The following is a 14,185-nucleotide window of genomic DNA, read 5'->3' on the forward strand; positions in this document are numbered from 1 at the left end:
ACTCTTGGAAGAACAACTCCTAGCCCGGGGTAACAACATCTACCTTGAAAATAACCAAAGGTTCGAACCTGTTGGGGACCAGTTACCTGACAACTTCACCCTGACTGACGTGCCTAAGTTCAAAGGAGTGGAGGACCAACTCAACCACATCCGTGCTTTCAAAGACTACATGGCCATTAAGGGGGTCAAACAGGAACTTTTTACCAGGAACTTCCCATCCTCTCTGGAGCCGATTCCTCGCCAATGGTACTACTCCTTGGACCCGAAAAACCTTACCACCTGGGATAAGATCGCATTTGAGTTTGCCAAACAGTATGCCGACAACGTCGAAATCCAGGCCAACACCCGTACTCTTGAGGTGTTAACCCAAAACGACAAGGAAGGATTCACTGAGTTCCTAACCCGTTGGAGGAGGGTGAGTACTCAGTTGGTCAGTAAGCCGAGTGAGTCAACTCTGGTGGAAAAATTTGTCAACAACCTTCGCCCGGTTTATGCCAATCTGCTGAGGTATCAAAATATCAAAACTTTTCAAGATCTGCAAATTCTGGGGACACGTATTGAGGACGACCTCCGAAAGGGTGTCTTAGCAAAGACCACAGGCAATGGTTATCAAGGATCCACCTCAACCGGATCTCGCCCTTACGGCCAGACAAACAAGATTGATGAGGTTAACCTCGTCGAGCCATCTGCCAAGAAAATTGAACGCCCCCAGAGAGTGTTCACCAACATAGGGTCAACTTATGCGAGCGCCTTGAAAAGGCTTATGGACCAAGGGAAGCTACAACCGATCGGGCCCACCCCGGACCCGGCCGATGCCAAGAAATCCCGATTTTGGAAACCCAACGCCTACTGCCAGTATCATCAGGGAAAGGGCATGATACCGAAAATTGCTTCAAACTCAAGCACCTCATTCAAGACATGATTGAGAAGGGAGATTTGCCTATACCCCCACCGACTAAACCGAACAACAAGACGAATCCTCTGGGAATTCACGCCATCTCTGACGATGAGCCGACCCTAGACTGCTCTCATCTCATCTTGCCAATTGACGACGAGGTGAATGTTCTGGAAAAGGACCCTTCAGATGGAGTGTTCGTGTTCAGTGCTGCCACTATGCTCACTATGTTTCAGCAAGTTGAAGAGGCCATTGCCAGCCTTTTTGAGAGAATCACCCGACTCGACGACGCCTACCGTCGACTCATCTTCAATCCCCCGGCACCACGTCCGAGGGAGAATTCCCCAAGCATTCAAAACTACCCACCCCAGGATGGATTGCTCCCGCGACCATTCTGGCATAGACCCCATGAAAATCACCCTCAAAATAACCACCTTCACGAGAATTACCCTCAAAATAACTACCCTCACAAGAATCGCCCTCACAAAAATATCCTCCACAAGAACTACCCACCGAGGAATACCCCTCCAAGGTACCCTCGAGACCCTGAAATTAACGGCATATGGCGGGATGATGTTGAGGATGTCTATGTCGTCCCAGGAAAGGAAAAGCGGGCTAAGGAAATCGGACATCTCACCCGGTCCGGACGTCCCTATCAAGAATTCGAACAACCCAGCAGCGGTCGTTCCAACAACGAATGACCAAGTCGTCCCAGAAGTGGACACCTAACCAAAGGCTCCCGAGAACTCAATCCTGAAACAACTTCAGAAAGCAAAAGCCGAGATCTCTATTTGGCAACTGATCGCAACGTCTTTTGAGCATCGACAGGCCTTACTGCAGGCCTTGGGAAAATTAACCGTGCCCTCCACCTCTTCCCCAGAAGAAATAGTGGCACACATGACGAGAGACGCCCCTGATCTGAGTAACCCGGTCGTCTTCTCTGACGAGGATATCCCCCTGTTCGGAGCCAACCATAACCTGGCCCTGTACATCACTGTGCATTGCCTCCAAAAGAACATACCAATGGTCCTCGTGGATGACGGTTCCACCGTGAATGTCATTCCTCTCAAAACTGCCCACAGGCTGGGTATTAAGGAATCTGATCTAATCCCAACGAATCAAGGAGTACGCGCCTACGACGGCACTCGTCGCAAGGTCGCTGGGCTTATCGCTCTAACCGTCGCAACCGGGCCACTAGAAAGACAAACCAGTTTCCAAGTGGTCGACATCGACGCATCCTTCAACATGCTCCTGGGGCGCCCCTGGATTCACGCCGTTAAGGCGGTCACATCAACGCTCCATCAAAAGATCAGGGTCCCCTTCAACGGGAAAACGATCACGATCCCCGCTTCCCCAATCAAAGCAGTCATGAGAAGAGGGGTAGCCTCCCAAGCCATTGAGGAGGACGACAATGAAATGTGGGGTTTCCAAGCCGTGAACGCCATAACCGACGAACTGACAACCTCTGAGTGCGACCCGTTCGCCAGCCTCACGATCAACCGCATCATGATGCGCCAGGGTTATTTCCCGGGTTTACCGCTCAATCCACTGAAGGACCCATTGCCTCCCTTGAAACAGCCAAAGGTCCCCAACATCCCATTTGGACTGGGATACGAACCTACTGACGAAGATATCCGAGAGATGAACCTCCTAATCAGAAAACGCAAGAAGCACGGGGTTATCCTCCGTCCCTACCACCTGACTCTCAACGGATACTTTGTCCCCGAGGGAGAGTCTGAACTCTACAACGGCTTTCCGGAGCCAATCTATGACCCTGTGGTGAAGACTAGATACCCGGGAGTGGAAGTCTTTCAGGACTGCTACTTTATTCCCGACAACATCGAAGCTGCATCAACTGAGTCCAAACCGTCACCGTACCTCGACAGACAAGCTGTCACACTACTATTTGGGGAAGATAACATCAAACACCTCGATTATGAGGATATCATCAATATCGCCCTGAAAGACAATCAGTTTGATCCAACCGCCTTGATCTCCGATACTGACCCGGAGAAAGCTACCCAAGGCTGGAGGAAAACCATCAAGTGGACCGATCGCCAAGGCCGCATTCTCAAGATCACAACTGGAGAAGGCCCTATGTTCAAGAAGGAAAGTGAAGAAGGATCCGAGTCTGAGTCTGAGTCAGAGTCATAGTCTGTTATAGCTCCCAACGCTCCTGATGTCCCAGTCAAGGTCCCCTTCCCACTATTTTAGCACAAAGTCGTGGCTGATTTAGAGGCTGAGTCTACTAGGGTCACCCCCACTCCCATGAATGGTGACAACCTGGAGCCTGTTCTAGGGGCCACTTCCTCTGTCGTGTCGCCTCTGACTGACCACGAGATGTCTGTCCTTTCCGAGCTTTTCGCTCGTGTCAACTTAATGAACGCAAAGTTTGCTTATGACTCGTCTCATTTTAACTGCAATGCAATTCTGAATGATTATGAGGAATTTGACTTGAGTGACTACCCACCTCACTTAGCCAAATAACTTGACAAACGGGAAACCAGAACCCCCATCATTGAGGAAACCGAGCCTATTAATGTAGGAACCGACAATACACCTCAAGAACTTAGGATAGGGACAACCCTGGACCCCTCGGAAAGACAGCAGTTCATTGACCTCCTCCACGAATACAAGGACGTGTTCGCCTGGTCTTACAGAGATATGTCTGGGATTGACAGAGAAATTGCAGAGCACCGGATACCCATCAAACCCGGGGCTAAACCTGTGAAACAGAAGCTACGCCGGATGCGTCCTGAATGGGCCCTAAAAATCAAGGAAGAAGTGGACAAACAGTTCAAGGCTGGGTTCATCAAAGTGTCTGAATACTCTGACTGGGTGGCCAACATTATGCCAGTACCAAAGAAAGACGGACGAATTCGAGTTTGCGTCGACTTAAGGGATCTGAACAAGGCAAGTCCAAAGGACGACTTCCCTTTGCCACATGTTGACATTCTGGTGGACAACACCGCCGAACATGCTCTTCTATCATTCATGGACGGGTATGCCGGATACAACCAGATTAAAATGGCTGAGGAGGACATGCACAAAACTGCGTTCACTACGCAGTGGGGGACATATTGTTACACGGTCATGCCCTTCGGCCTCATCAACGCCGGAGCAACCTATCAGAGAACCGCTACCACTCTCCTACATGATATGATGCACAAGGAGGTAGAGGTATATGTCGATGACATGATCGTCAAATCAAAGGAACGGGACGGCCACATCAGTGCCCTCCGAAAATTCTTCGCTCGTCTGCGGAAATATAACATGAGACTGAATCCTCAGAAGTGTGCATTCGGGGTCACCTCCGGAAAACTCTTGGGACATGTCTCGGCCTAAGAACGAGAAGGAGATTCGGGTATTTCTCGGTCAGGTCCAATACATCAGCCGGTTCATTGCCAAGCTCACCATGATCTGTGAACCAATATTCAAGAATCTTCGTGCCTCCGATCACACCGATTGGGACGACGACTGCCAAAAAGCCTTCGACAGGATAAAGGAAATCCTATCCAAACCTCCTGTGCTCATGCCACCTCAACCAGGGATTCCTCTATCCCTATACCTGACTGTTATTGACACAGCCATGGGAGCAATGCCAGCACAAACAGTTGGCAACGAGGAGCGAGCCATCTACTACATCAGCAAAAAGTTCATTGAGTACGAGACGAGGTATACCCAACTGTAAAAGACATGCCTTGCCCTAGTATGGTCAACAAAGAAGCTGCGGCATTACATGCTCAGCTACTCGGTCCACATCTACTCCAAGATGGACCCGGTCAAATACATCTTCGAAAAACCCGTACTAAACGGAAGGCTGTCTAGGTGGACACTAATGCTGTCCGAGTTTGATCTCAAGTTTGTACCCCTCAAGGTTATTAAGGGAAGAGCAGTCGCTGATTTCCTAGCAGAGAATCCCGTCAACGAGGATCCAACGACCGACATATGGTCACTTCCGGACGAAGACATCCTTTGTGCCGACTCCGACGCATGGGACCTATACTTTGATGGTGCATCTAATCTGAGAGGCTTCGGGGTAGGAATCCTTCTAATCTCACCAGAGGGAGAACATGTCCCAATCTCGGTCAAACTAGACTTCGCCGTCACCAACAATGCCGCTGAATATGAAGCGTGTCTCATCGGCCTACAAGCAGCCATCACACTTGGCATCAAGAGATTAAGGGTCCATGGTGATTCCTCACTCATCATCAATCAGGTATCAGGATCATGGAAAATCCGATCTGACAGCTTAGCTCCCTACCGAGCAAAGATCAATCAAGAGGCCGAGTTCTTCGACCAAGTCGACTACTTCCACTTGCCGCGAGAGGAAAATCAATTTGCTGATGCCCTGGCAAAACTTGCCGCGCTCGTCAACATACCTGACGACATGACATCGATGCCCCTTTGTGTCGAGAGACGGCGCGAGCCAGCTCACATTTGTGCCATTATCGACGACGAGGAAAGCCATGATGAACCTTGGTACCAAGCCATCCTCAATTACAAAAGCAAAAACGAATTCCCTCCCAACTCTGATCAAAGAGGACAAAGAGCCATCCGTTTACTTGCATCACAATTCGTGATAAACCAAAATCAACTCTACAAAAGAACACCCCAAGGAATTCTCCTCCTTTGCATTGACCATCACAAAGCCAAAAAAGTCATGGGAGAGGTTCACGATGGAGAATGTGGCCCTCACATGAGTGCAATGATGCTTACACGGAAAATCACGCGGCTAGGTTACTACTGGACAACCATGGAAGCCGATTGCCGTAACTACGTCAAACATTGCCACAATTGCCAAATCTTCGCCAACATACAACATATACCACCATCCCTTTTATACACCATGACGTCACCCTGGCCATTCTCAACCGGGGGCATCGACATCATCAGGAAAGTCAATCCGGTAGGCACCAAGGGGCATTGCTTTGTCCTCGTCGCCATCGACTACTTCACCAAATGGGTGGAAGCACAGTCATATGCAGTTTTGACCGCCAAGCAAGTGGCCAAGTTCATTCAAAACAACATCATCTGCCGATATGGGGTACCCCATGAAATCATCAGCGATCAAGGCTCTCACTTCCGGGCGGAAAATCAAGCTTTGCTGGACAAATACAAGATCAAACGACATCGATCATCCCCTTACCGTCCCCAAACCAACGGAGCGGTGGAGGCAGCGAACAAAACTCTTGTTACCATTATCAAGAAAATGCAAGACAACTACCGCGATTGGCCGAGCAAACTCCCATTCGCACTCTGGGGATACCGAACCTCCATTCGAACACCGACAGGCGCCACACCCTTCTACCTAGCATACGGTATGGAGGCGGTTCAACCGGTAGAGTTAGAGGTCCCATCTCTACGCATCCTACTAGAGAGTCAAGTCCCTGAGGCGGAATGGACCCGTCGAAGGTATGAGCAGCTCACTCTTCTAGATGAACGGCGACTCAACGCCTTGCACAACGTCCAGCTATACCAACGACGTATACAACGGGCATTCAACAAGAAGGTCAAACCCCGAAATATCCGGGAGGGCGACTTGGTCCTCAAGTCAGTCCGGGCACCATTACCCGTCGATCCGAGGGGAAAATTCAAACCCAACTGGGCCGGGCCATTCCTGGTCAAGAAAATACTTTCGGGGGGCGCAGTGAGACTGAGTGACCTAGATGGGGAGGACTTTACAAACCCAACCAACCTAGACCAACTCAAGAAATACTAACCTTGAACCCTACCAACCAGCAATCTAGCCTAGTCTTGCGACTAGCACCGACCTCAACCCTTTTCAAGTCAAGTTCCTCAATACGTTCTGATTTGAAATTGCATGTTTTATCGAGTCTAAGCTGAGGCACCTTGCCTGTTTCAAATGTCCTTTGATCCGTCAAAGGCAACGTCCATTTGCATTACAAAAACCAAACCCCTGAACTACGAGCATGGTTTGATTTCACCTCTTCAGGTGAATACGTAGGCAGTCCCTTTTATGCTTAAGGGATACAACCACAAAACCCAATTCAAATACACAAAACATTTTGAACTACGATCATGGTTTGATTTCACCTCTTCAGGTGGATACGTAGGCAGTCCTTTCTTACACAAGAAGGATACAACCATTCCCACAATAAAAAAAAAAACCCTACCAAAAAACGGAAGGGAAAACCATTCCCTTTCCCACAAAAATACAAAAAATGAGCCTTTCTCCCTTTCCACAAAATACCACTTTCCCAAGTGCAATTGTTTAGGACGATTCAAATCGAATTGCCTTTACAAAACGGATGGAAGAAACAAGCGTTCACAATTTTCGACACGAGCAATCCTCTTATTTAATTAATAATGGGAGGGATTACAATTTCAACAAATAAAGCTCGACGAGTCTACAACTTGTCAAAGCTAAGGTGTCCACTAACACACCTCACATAGTAAAACTAGCACGAAACATACTATAACTAGCTAGTACAACATAATAAAAACCTACAACAATAATACAACATAATAATAAAGTGGGTAATGGAGGTCTTCACTCTTCCATTCTACCCTTGCCTTTTCCCTCGGGGTACATCTTCCCCTCGTTCTTCTTGTTGGCCCGCCTAGCATGGACTTCTTCCTCGGAACGGATCCTCAACGGATCTAAGACGACGACGGCCTCCGGTCTAGCACAAGACCCCATGTTCGACCGAAGACGAGCCAATGCACAGCCCACCATACTCTTGGAGCCGGAGTTCCTCCTCTTCGGTGGTCTCATCACATCGGGAGTAGCTCCCTCAACATATTCCTCAAAGAAGGCACGGTTTGCCTTGCCAACCTCTCGGTACTTCAAGTCGACAACCTCGTCCTTACGGAATTTGGATCTCTCTTCCAAGGACGGAGCACGTGACCATTTGACATAAGCGGGAGTCACCCATGTCGTAGCAACGGGGTTTGGCACCTCCCAAAGCGGCCGAGTGGCCCACCACCTTTCGAAGAATTCCACGAACTCGGAATTTCGGAAAAGATTCTCTTGGACAAGAGTATCTTGAGCGGGCACCTTTTGTTGACGCCCCATTTGCCTCATGAGCCTTTCTGGATAAATGAAGGAAACTACCTTCAAGCCCACCATCGTCAAATAACGAGGACTAGCACCCGAAGCGGGCAACCCCGTGAAGGACCTCAAGTGCCACCACGGCACCACCCAACTGATATGAGGACCACCCTCCTCCACCAATCTTGCGGCCCAATAGGCCTCGGTGGAAGCAAAACTATCCGGGTATAACTTCTTCCTCATAGTAAGGTGACGGAAGGAGTAAGAAGAAGGATTAACCGGAGGCTCTACACACCTTAGCCTCTCCAATAGCCACACTTGGAGGATCCTTGGCGATCCAAAAGAGGTAGCTTCTCCACAAGAGCCTTCCTTGTCCAAAGCTTGGATAATCTCTCCGAGCACCAACCATGATGGATCTCTACCATGCTCCATTTGCTCGATCACATGGATGAGGGTCATGCTACCATGGCATCTTGGCCCCTCCTTCTTCAAGACATCAACAAAGAGGTACACATGGTTAAGGCAAAATGCAAGAGCCCTTCTCTTAGCCACCTCCGAGACATTAGCATCTAATCGGTTCGAGAAGATGTTGATAAGAGCTAACATATCCACACCATGTGGAGCAAGAAGAAAGTTGACTTGGCTTGTTGATAAGCCCAACATGGAACGGAATTTCTCCTTATAGCACAACCTAGTCGGAGGAAGCACCGGAGCACAACCCGGCCACCCACCAATGACTCCAACCTCTTCGGCAAGAGGACAAATCTCGCCCTTCGGGAAAACGAAAACATGATGTTTCGAATCCCAAAACCGAGAGCATGCTTCAAGAAACGAAGGTTGTACCTTGACTTGGCGAAGCACCAACAATTGACCAACTCCCATGCAATCGAGTTGATACTTCTCGGGAGGCGACAAATCCCGGCACCATTGTCGCAAGGCGTTCTCAAAAGCATCCATGAAATATTTTTGTGGAAGAAGAGGAGGTTTTGTAGAGATGTTTTTGTGTTTCGGATGCTGAAACAATGAAGCGCAAACATCCCTATTTATACAAAATGACCAGCGCACTTTTCAGAAAAAGGGGAGAGCCGGCTTCCATCGCCAAGCAGCTCGCGCCTCTTTGAGGCTTCCCCAGGATTCCCGCTGTTGACTTGTCCCTTTCAACATGTGTTTTCTCCTGACACCTCTAAACTCTTGCCAGAAGCCTCGCGCCTCTTCGGGATGATCCGGGAAATTTTGTGTTTCTTCACACTCACATTTCCTAGTTTTCGCGTTTTACGAAATCCGACACGGTTTCCATGACGCAGCTTTAAACATGCGGATTTTTCTTTCTTTTTTAAAAAGGGGGAAGGGCTAGTCGCCCCAATCCGCGATGGATCGTTTCCATGTCAGTCGAAATTCCGAAAATTTTTCGCTTTTTTTTCGCAAAACAAAAATCAAAGTCGAAAATTGATAACACGACATCAATTTTCCTCAAAATTCAAGCCTCAAAATTCAACCACTCACAAATTCGAGTCTTGACCTCAAAAGCCAAATGTACTCGCAAAAAAACATTTCCGAAATTCTTTCCTGACGGTCTGAGTTTGAATTTTTTCGAGTCAATTTTCAAAAATTTCGATGCAATTTAATTCACGACACGAGTTAATTGGTCATTTTCAATCAATTCCTTTTGAATTCCAAACGCGACATTTTGTCACGGAATTTTCAAAATTTCAATTTTAACTTCAAGTCATTTTGGTTAATTTTGATTTTCAAATGCTTTACGTGATCGAATGCTTCTACGTGTTTATGTTTTTGCGTATATGCTATTTGTTGCCTGTTTTTCTACACTAACAATGCAGGAACTGGTGCAAAACAAAAGGAGAGTCGACAGCCAACAACGCTCCTCCGAAACACAACACAAAAAGCCAAAATCACAAAACAAACCACAATCCAAAAACACATATATACAAACCGCCTCACGCAAAATGTAAATATGTACAGACAAGAGTCCAAGACACGGACAAACTACAACAACTACTCGACGTCTCCCGTCGGACCAGTCCTGGTCTCACTAGGAGTCGCCGCCAACGCAGACACCACCACCAGCTCAGACTCCCTCTCCGGGGAACTCTCCAGCGTCTCACGCTCTATCTCGACGTGAAGCTCCTCCGCTGCAGTCAACTGAGCCTTCAGAGAGGCAATCTCCGCGTCTCGGCTCCGCAACGTGTCCTCGTGACGCCTCAAGTCCTGGTCTCGACGGGTAATCCCCAACCCCTGGGCCTCGATCGTCGACCTGGCTGCCTCCAACTCAGCACGGACCCGAGCAAGCTCCACCGGATCCGCTGCGCTCTGCAAAACACAATAACAGATCCTCAAGATCTAAAAACGTGAAACACAACGCCAAATACACGAAATACAACACACAAAACGTACCTGAGAAAGCAGAGCCTCCCTCGTAGCCAGGTCACTAGCCAGCGCCCTCCAGCGGTTAGCCATCCGCCACAAGTTCTGGTGACTAACAGTCGTCACCTACAAAACAAAAATGTCCTTCAATACAATGTAAGGCAAAGTACAATTGGGGAAAATGTTCAAATCGGGAACTCACCCTCAGAACAGTCAACCTCAACTCCATGCCAGCATCGGCCACCTCGGCCACTGCGGGCTCCGGTAAGCGCAACTGCAGCTCCTCGCCACCCGGCCCCTGAAAAGTGGTCTCCATCGGGAAAGCTGGGGGCTGAGTCCTCATCAGCGGGTCAACTCCCTGCCATTTGGATCCACATCAAAAATGACAAACCCTCCTGTCAAGGGAGGCAATGAAAACAAAGGAAAAGAGGAAAACATACCTCGATCGGGTACCAAGCAAGCCTCGACAACCGGAAGGTGTCGTAGTCAGCGTCCCACAGCAACATCTCCTCACCTCCTCGACCGTGAAGGTGCTCCTCAACCTCATCAGGAGTCGACTCACGAACAAAGACACCAAAGGGCGGGTCAACCGGCACGACGAAAGTCTCGGTAAAGCACCGGCGAACTAGACGCTCGCCCAAGTACCAAACCGGCTCAATCGCCGTCTCCAAGTACAGGCGCGGGAGCCGCGAGGTCGCAAACGCTCCGTGACAAGCAATGGCACACCCGTGTAGTGCTCCCAAGGCCGCCCAACAAACTGCATTCAAAACCAAGCTACTCAGCTAACTGGGGGCTTCCTAAGCTACCTGATCATCCTATCTCTAGCTACCGCTATAAAAGTGAGGGGAAAGCAGAAACTTACATCAAGAACCCGAAGCTTGTTCACGCGACGCCGCGGTCCTCGTAAGTCGACTTAGTCGACTTATTCCGACTCCACCGTCCAACCCTTCACACGGCAGGTAAGTCGAGGGAACACCATCTATGGTCCCCGGGCGCAGAGGGTTGAAGTAAGCATACAACCAAGCCTGTAATCAAACACAGCAAACACAAAATTAGCCAATTTCTCAAAAATTGCCAAAATCAAAATCAAAATCAAACTCACAAAAACTACCACAAAAACTCGTACCTTAAAGATGAGGCCGAGACCAACTAAGGCAGGAGCACTACCCGCTCCCACTGTCTCCGGACGCACCGCCGCGTGCAAGTACCGGGTGAAACTCGCCAAAGCTGGCGTAACCCAGTCAAACCGACCCAAAGCGTCAAGGTCGGCAAGAAGAGGAAGCACCTTGGTCGACAAGCGCTCGCCCTTGTCGCCAAAGTACGTGGCACCCAGGAAGTACCACAACCACAGCCGCGCCTCCTTCTCATCGGCCTCAGCCTCTGCCTCCGGACTCACCAACGGCGCCGGAGCAACACCTGACACCCTCTCGGTGAAGAGGTCCTTCACGTATGAACTCGCGATCAGGTACGGAGTGACGTCGGAAGACTCCGGCAAACCAGTACCGATTAAAGCAGTGACCGCAGGAGAGGACACTCTCTCTGGAGTCGCGGTAAACTCAATGGGCAGCTCACCACAGGGAAGGCCGGACACCATGGCAAAGTCCTCTAGAGTCACGCCGACCTCCTCAAACTCCATGTGGAACGACGACGTCCTATCCCAGTACCGGTCCAACATGGCGCGGATCAAACACAGGTTCGACCTAATCGAGGACCCGTGAATGTCCCGCCAAGCGGCCACCAACGGCCCAAAAGCCGACCTCTCTATCAACACCTTCGACCCAGGTCGGAGAACGTCGTAGAGGCCCAAGCAGGTGGAAAAGCCCGAGAAAGTCCTCATGGTGCTAATCTCCTGAAATCAAAAACAAACAACGTCAGAATGCATGTTTAAGGCTCGACAATTCAAAAATGAATGACAAATTTCAACCGGGGAACATGACTCACCATGCCCTCGTGAGCACGGAAGGAAAGGTGTCGGTCCAGTCGAAGCAACAACTGGCTGCCATCAAAACCCTCGGCCCACTCTGGCGCCGCCCGTAAAAGCAACCCCCGCGGGGCTGTAACTCGCCTAGCTCTGAAGGCCGCAACGTCGGCGTCATCCTGGACAGTCTCCGCTCTCCGCCTCTTATGGCCTCGAGACTCAACGTGGTGGACAGGGCCCAAGTCAACGACCCTGTTGACGTCCCGCAACGTCCACCTAGTCCCCCGAGGACGTCGCACCCTCGAAGTAACCCTCCTCCCGGAGGTACCCGCCTCAGCCCCAGTCTGAACTCTACCGGCACTGACAGCCCCAACAACGGGCTCTACACGCTCCTCAACGACCCCTGAGGCCCCAGCAGTCTGCTCCGGAGGTCTCTCCTCCTCAGTAACGTCCTCCACGACCACGACAGGCGTGCTAACCGGAGTACTAACCGGGCCCGGCCCGAACAACTCCTCAAAAGTCGCAGCCTTGAACCCGGCCTGCTCCGAACACTCTCGTACAACAAAAAACGTCAGCCGAAATTTCGGCATTACGACGGCATGAAATGGACAAATCCAAAAACGACAAAACACAACCTGCAATACAAAAAAACAAGGGGCAATCCCGCCCCAAACCACTCACAACAAACAAAAAAAACACAAAAACGACTCGCCCCTCTTTTCAAGCAAAAGACGAGTCAAAACCACAAAAACGGCTTTTCAAGACCCATACAAGGTCTGCTAACAACCCAAAAATACATTCCCGACACAATGGGGATTTTTCTACGGTTCAAAAAGGCAATCCATACGCTAATTTGAGCCCAAGCCGGTCAAAAATTCAAAAACGACCGCAAAAAGGCAAACGTGATTTTATCACACCCCAAGCTGACCTAAAATACCATTAAGGTCCATTTGAAGGCAGACTGACTCAATTCAAGCCCAAACAAGCGCTTATTTTGTCAGACGTAAGACCGTCGCAAAAGGCAAAAATTCAATTTTGCCCACAAACATCCAATGAAGGTCCTTAGATGGCAAACACGGGTTTTCCCAACTACAACGCAACCTAGTGGGACCCACTACCCAAGCAAATAAACTTGACATTGTGAAATGAGACGGTTTCTCGCCTCAATCACGTTTTTCGAGCATAGGGAGCGGGAACGGGGACCAAAATGCAAACTAAAAGCACCCCTATACTCCTAAACAGGTTTCTAACCTAATGCAATCATCAATTTCGCTCGAAATTGGCTCAATCAAAAACGCCCAATTCGATTTTTAGGGCAAAATCCGCCCTAATTCATGCTAGCTAACAATCAACAAATTTGAAAGAATTCAAGAGGAAATACTTACCTTGAGATGACATTTGTTGACAATGGCACGAATGAAAGCAAGCTTGAAGGTCCTTAAATGGCGATTTTGGCGAAATTTCGAGGTTGAAGATGAATATTCATCCGCAACTCAACCTCGCGTCTTTTTAACAAGAAATAGGGAAGCCGGCTTGCATCGCCAAGTGGCTCGCGCCTAAATCAGGCCTCCCCTCTTCTTTTTCAGCGAAATTTGGGCTTTGGCCCAATTTCCCATGACAAGTTCCAAAACTTTCGTTGACGATATTGAATGTCGTCATTTCCTCGAAAACAAATAAACCAATTGGTGAAAAATCAAATTCGCTATTTTCAAAAATCTCAAGCAAACGGCGATCAAAACCGCCAACTTCAAAAATAATACCGAAAATTCAAAATCGCTATTTTCCTCCAACTTCAAAATAACAGCGAAAACTCAAAAACCGCTATTTCCCCAAAATTCAAATGTCAACGGCGGCACATAAACCGTCACTTCAATTAATAGTGAAGATTCCAAATTCACTATTTCCTTCAAATGTCAACGGCGACACATAAACCGTCACTTCAATTAATAGTGAAGATTCCAAATTCACTATTTCC

The sequence above is a fragment of the Silene latifolia genome, chromosome 9 (genome assembly GCF_048544455.1).
Source record: "Silene latifolia isolate original U9 population chromosome 9, ASM4854445v1, whole genome shotgun sequence".
Lineage (NCBI taxonomy): Eukaryota > Viridiplantae > Streptophyta > Magnoliopsida > Caryophyllales > Caryophyllaceae > Silene > Silene latifolia.